Here is a 5,760-nt window from a genome sequence, read left to right on the forward strand (position 1 = left end):
AGTTTATTTATTGCAGTGCTGGGGATTGAACCCAGCACCTTGCACACATTAGGTAAATACTCTACCAATGAGCTACATCTCCAGCCCACTTTTCTTCTTTAAATTAATTTGGTACCATCTACTTTGGCCTTTTCCCAAACTATTTGTGAAACCACAGGACTCCTGTACACTTGAGAAATAAAACATACTAAATAAAACATGCAATTATTAAAAAGAAAAACTTTCTTCTCCCTGCCTAGGAGCAGCTTTGCTCTGAGGGGTTGGTCTATGGCCCCAGCATGAATAGCCTGCCATCCTCATCTGCTACTGGCACAGCTGTGACACCTCAGGCCTGAGTGTGGGTGTCTCCCCAACACCTCTGCAGGAGGGACAGTGCCATCCTGGGTGCTCCTGCAGTGAACTTGGGGAGCTCTGCAGATGCAGATTCTTGGATGCACATACTGAAGTCTTCATTCAGTAGGTCTGGGAGGGACCCTGAATTAGGGATTGAACCGAGGAAGTGCTGAGCGGTACCCCCAGAACTTCTCATTCTCAGATTTTCACATAGGGTCCCAATAAATTATCTCGGCTGGCCTTGAACTTAAGATGCTCCTGTTTCAGCATCTGGAGTAGATGAGATTACAGGTGTGTACCACCACGCCTGGCTTGATTCGGTATTTAACATACCTCTCAGACAGGCATCTGGCTGTGCAGTTGAAGTGGGGCACCCTGGATCACTGGACCTCTGGGTATCTCCCTAACAACAGGCCCACATGTACAACCTCTGGGGCAGGATGCTGCTGTGGGAACCTGAGGCTGAACCAGACCTCCATCCTGGGCCACCTGGTCACAACTCCCTTGGGCTCTAAACAGAGCTTTATGGAACTCCAAGGACCTCAGTCTTGGCCTCTCCTGGCACCATCACCTGGTCAGGGGGCAGGGGAGAGACACCCTTTCTCCCCTTCTCACCGTCAGGGCCTGGATTGCCTCCCACTCCTGTGGGGATTGGATCTTGTGGGCCAGCAGCCGGGTAGCAAGTGGAGGCCTGCGTGAAAAGAACAAAGCCAAGATTGCAGTGGAGCCCAGGCCCTCTACAAGAAGGCCACTGTATTAGCCTGCAGGGACTTCAGCCCTCTACAGTTTCTGCAGGGCACAGGGAAAGGCCCAGCTTGCTCTGTGGATCAGAATGGGATGGTGGCAGGACAGCCAGGCAGAGCCACTAAGAGGTGTGAATGCAGCCCTTCTGCTGGCTTTAAGAACCACATGTTCTGTCTCTGGTTTGCTATAGGGACAAGCAGAGCATGCGACCACAGCCTTCAGGGACCCAGTGTAGGAGCAATTTGCCATGACAGCTGGGCAGACACAGCTCTCTGGGAACTCGTGGCAACAAGAGCCGTTCTGCTTGGGGAAATTAACCACTCCATGATGGAGGTGGTGACGGTGCCTACCGGATGCTAAAAGCCCTATCACCAGTGGCAGTGACGACTAGCACTGTCGGGGAGTAATAGCGCTGATGGCGTGCGAGGTGCTTCACATGCCCTTTCCTGCCCGACCTGCACAAGAAGAGGAAACCTTCGGAACTTCCATGAAGAGCGCCATCATCCCCACTGCACACTGCTGGAGAAACCAGGCTCAGAGCCAGCAGTTACTCACCCCAAGTTACTCAGCTGAGAGGGGATGTGCCTGACTCCCCAGCACATGTGTCATGCATGGGTCACCTGCACCCGTGATGGGGGATGGAGGTGAGATACATGGAGCTGTGGTTCCCAGGCTCCAGCACCTCCTGGGAGCTGGGTGAGAGTGTGCACACCCAGGCCTCAGGGTCAAGTGTGGGGTGGCTCAGAGTGCACTCTGGGTGAGCCCTTCCCTAAGCAGTGGGCCAGCAGGTGAGTGTGCAGCCCTCCCTCTGGCAGGCTCTCCATAAACCACTGGCTGGTGGGTAGCCTGGCCTGGGCTCGACATGCTCAGGACTGCCAATGCCTGCTGTGAGATCTTGGGGCAAACTGCTAAGTCCTCCAGTCTTGGCTCCCCAAAGCCCCCTCCGAGGATGACACATAAGCAGCCCTCACACAAAGGGCCTGCTCTCATGGCCAGCTATGAGTACATTAGCAGGGAAGCTGGTCTCGATCTAGACAGCTCTTTGTCTGGACCACGTACACTGGGTTCAGTTGAGCATGGCAGCAAGTGTGGGGGGCCACCTACCCCTCAAAGTCCTCGTTGAGCTGTTCGCAGAAGCCGTTGATGCTGGTCCAGTTCAGCTCCTTGTTCAGGGGGTTCGTGGCTCTGTCTGTAGGAGGAGAGGGAGTCAGTGTGGCCCAGGCAGCCCCCGCTCTGAGTGCAGATGTTCCGTGGGGGAAAGAGACAGATGATCATGTGACTGCTGGCTTCCCTGCAGCTGCCCACCAGTGAACCTCACTTTTAGAGTCTGTGCCCAGGTCACAGTTTCCAGCCCACTGCCTCCCCTGCAGGTGGTACCCCACCATGCCAACTTCACCTTCTGATTCTGCTCATGAAAACTACAGCCCCATCATCCTCATAGAATTTGTGCTCAGAGGTCCAGAGGTCAGGGAAAAAAAGGCAGGGGGCCCAAGACAGCTAGGTGCTTAATAAAGTGTGACACAGGGAAGAAAGGGGGGACCTAGGTTAGCCTGGAGCCAGGGAGGTGGAAATGAAGCAGAAACTGAATAGAGCTACCCAGGCAGGGAGGGCTGGCTTTGATCAGCTCAGGCTGCCAAGGAGACACGTGGATCCCCGCACTCCAGGCAGACCATGAAGGGCTTTGGAGGAAGTGTGGATTTTACCCCCACGCTGGGGTCAGAAAGCTCAGCTTCCCAGGAGAGGCTTCGGTCACCTCCTCCAGGCAGTCCTCTAGCCCTCCGCTCCTGCCCAAGGGGGCAAAACTGGGTCAGTTCTCTGTGTCCCCCAAGCTGTCCCTCATGGTGGCCTAGCCACTTGGGCACACACCTGCCTCCCCTCCTTGGATGAATCAGTGAATGAAGGATCAGCTGCACCAGGAGGGGTTGGGTTTGAGGATAGCTGATTCAGGAATGGGTAGTGGCCAGGACAAGGCAGACACATCTACAGGAAAGGATGACAAACAAAACTATGCCGGGGATGTAGCTCAGTGGTGCTGCTGCCTGCCTTGCAAGTGCAAGGACCTGAGTTTGATCCCTGGTTCAAAAACACAAAACAAAACCCAAAAAACCCCAAACAAACAAACAAAGAAGACCGGGTTACCTCCAACATCGGTTAGACAGCAATCTACTAGGTCACATAACTTCTGTACTTATAAAATTGGGGTGGAATACGGACGAGCTTCAGGTGTCAAAACTCTTCAGGCTCATTCAGGCCTTGGGAGAGCCACAGCAGGGCCCTCGCTTCCCCATAGCCTTCTCCTGGCTTCCCTATCTCCAGCCAGTTCTGCCAGGTCAAGCACTGAGCTGGGGTGTGATGGGAACATAGCCCAAGAGGATGGGTAGGAGGAGGCTGGAGACCAGTATGGGACACCTGCCCAGTTATTAGGGCCCTGTGCTGTGACCAGGGTGCCTGAGGCCGGGATCCCTATGTCTGGCAACCATTCACTCCACTCACATGTATTCAATAAACATTCTAGGTGCTGGAGCTACAGCAGCCAACAAGACAAAACCCTCCTAAAGCTCAGGCCCAGAAGAGAAACAATGAACACTCAGGTTAACAAATAAACACAGAACACTACAATGCTGTGAGGTGAACAGAGGAACACCCACCAAAGTTTTGGCTGCTTCCCAGATGGGCCCTCCAGGAGGCGTGGCTGGACAGGGATCAGAATGAAGTGTTTCCTCTCTGGGTACAAATATCGACTCTGAGAGTCCTGTCGGACCCTCCAGTCCCTCTGAGGAACAGAAAGACTGAGCAGAAGGTCAGTTCTGCTGACCTCTGGGGATCTCAGCAATGCCCTCACTCTGGGCAGGAGAAGGTATCTATCTTCTCTGCTTCCCAGTCTCCCCAACATGGGCCAAAGGCTGGGCACGACAGCCTGGAATCAGACAATGAAAGGGACACTGCCTGGTCAATATGAAGTTGTGGGGACCCTAAAACAGGAAGTCCCTTCAAGTGTGAAAGACATGTGGCCCTGAGTGAGGGTGGGGAAGCTGAGTCTGGAGCCAGCTCTTGAGTCAGAAACTGGCGACAGGAAGCACTGTCCTCACGAGACACCAGCTTGCTTCCCTGCAACTGGCTTCCATTGAGGGCCTCTGAGTCCGAGGGGAGCTGACCTGCCTCCCAACCCCTGGGTCCCCGGTCCTCTCAACTTGACCTAGTAGAGCACCCTTGAAGGCAGCAGGGGACAGCACCAGGGGAGAGACAGAGCTATTTCACAAGAGCATGTGACTCCACCCTGTCACTCCACAGTGGTGACGATGTCATCATTTACCCCACCAGAAGCTCCTCTTTACTTTCAAAACTCCACTAGAAAAAAGTTCACATTTTCTATAACGCAACGAAGAAAAACAGAAAAAAACCACCTGAGCATTAACCTGTTAGGGTTAAGTATCTCTAACTCCTGCCTGTTTCTGGCTTCTGGTCTTTCAGAAAATCCCTAGTATCTAAACCTTGAACTGTTTTCCGGTGTTGGTGATGGAACTCAGGGCCACATGCAGGCCAGGCAAGTGCTCCACCGCTGAGCGACACCCCCAGCCCTTACTGGACGCTGTTTTGCATCCCGTAGAGCTGACATCCTACAGCTTATCTGAGATCAGTCAGCTAAGGCCCTGCCTATCGCCCCAAGTTGCTGATGAGACCTGGGCACTTGTGGCATTCTGAACAGTCAGAGGCCGCTGAGTGCCTCCTTTCCATCCCCTCCCCCACCCCATGGGCCGGATCCCTCTGAAACATCCCCAGGGAATGTGTGATTCTGAGGCCAACTTCAGGGGTCAACTCTGCTCAAGATTGGCCTTGAGCCCAAGCCATACTATGTAGCTCCTGGAGTGCCCAGGCCCTAGACAGATTAGAGGCCTAGCTGATGACCTGACACAGACAAGGTTCCAACAGGAGGAAAAGCCTTGGGAAAGAGCTGTCACTAGAGCGGGAAAAGCAAACCACTGCTTTCAGGGGCAGAGTCCAGGGATGTGAGGACCGAGGATCCCCTGGGACAGGGAGCTGCGGTGGAAGCTTGTCTGGTAAGAAGCGGCCTCTGAGGAGACACAGGAAGAGGTGCAGAAGCCTCCAAGCAGGAGCTGCGAAAGGAATCCTGGATAGAGGTGCAGGAAAGAAGGGCTGGGCTGGGGGTAGTGACAGTGAACTGGACTTACTTATGTAGTCTGAGACGGGACTCTCCTAAGCCTGTAGGGTCTGGGGGTTTGTCACGGTGTGGCCAGTGCTTGGGGGCAGCTGGGGGATCAGATGGGGCAGGGAGTCCTCCCCTTCCTGGACAGGGAAGGAGCACATCTGAGAACAGTTGCAGGCTCAAGGATCGGACAGGTGGGAACCACACAGCGCAGGGCCAAGAGGGAAAGATTTGGGGCTCAAGAAGGGTCCGTCCCCGGCCCCGTCCCCGTCCCCGTAGGAGATGCAGTCCTGGGACAGCTCACTTGCTCCCTCCTGGCGCCAAGGGAGACTTGGGAGGCCGCACTTCGAAGAGGCAGCCTGGGCCTGAGGGAACTGGGGCTGCTCTCCGAGTCGCGGAGGTTCCAGGTGAAGCTCGCACAACTGGCTGGGTCTTCTCCCCGTCCGGGTCCAAGGGGTGGATTTGGGGCACCTCCCCTCCTGGGCCGGGGGCGGGGCGTGAGGAGGGGGCGCCGCGTA

The 5,760-nt window shown here is 55.0% G+C and overlaps 1 protein-coding gene across 1 annotated transcript in view; it reads right to left on the reverse strand.

Annotated features, from left to right (window-relative positions):
• Gga1 (golgi associated, gamma adaptin ear containing, ARF binding protein 1) overlaps positions 1-5,754 on the reverse strand; it is an 18,842-nt gene extending 13,088 nt beyond the window's left edge. Inside the window, exons 1-3 of the mRNA XM_010613307.1 lie at positions 5,547-5,754; positions 2,182-2,266; positions 949-1,024 (exon numbers count right to left, since the gene is read on the reverse strand). The gene's annotated coding sequence lies outside the window, so the exon portion shown is untranslated. The remainder of the gene's footprint in view (positions 1-948; positions 1,025-2,181; positions 2,267-5,546) is intronic.
• Positions 5,755-5,760: the final 6 nt, after the last annotated feature.

The sequence above is a fragment of the Fukomys damarensis genome, unplaced genomic scaffold (assembly GCF_012274545.1).
Source record: "Fukomys damarensis isolate Sample0158 unplaced genomic scaffold, DMR_v1.0_HiC HiC_scaffold_19, whole genome shotgun sequence".
Lineage (NCBI taxonomy): Eukaryota > Metazoa > Chordata > Mammalia > Rodentia > Bathyergidae > Fukomys > Fukomys damarensis.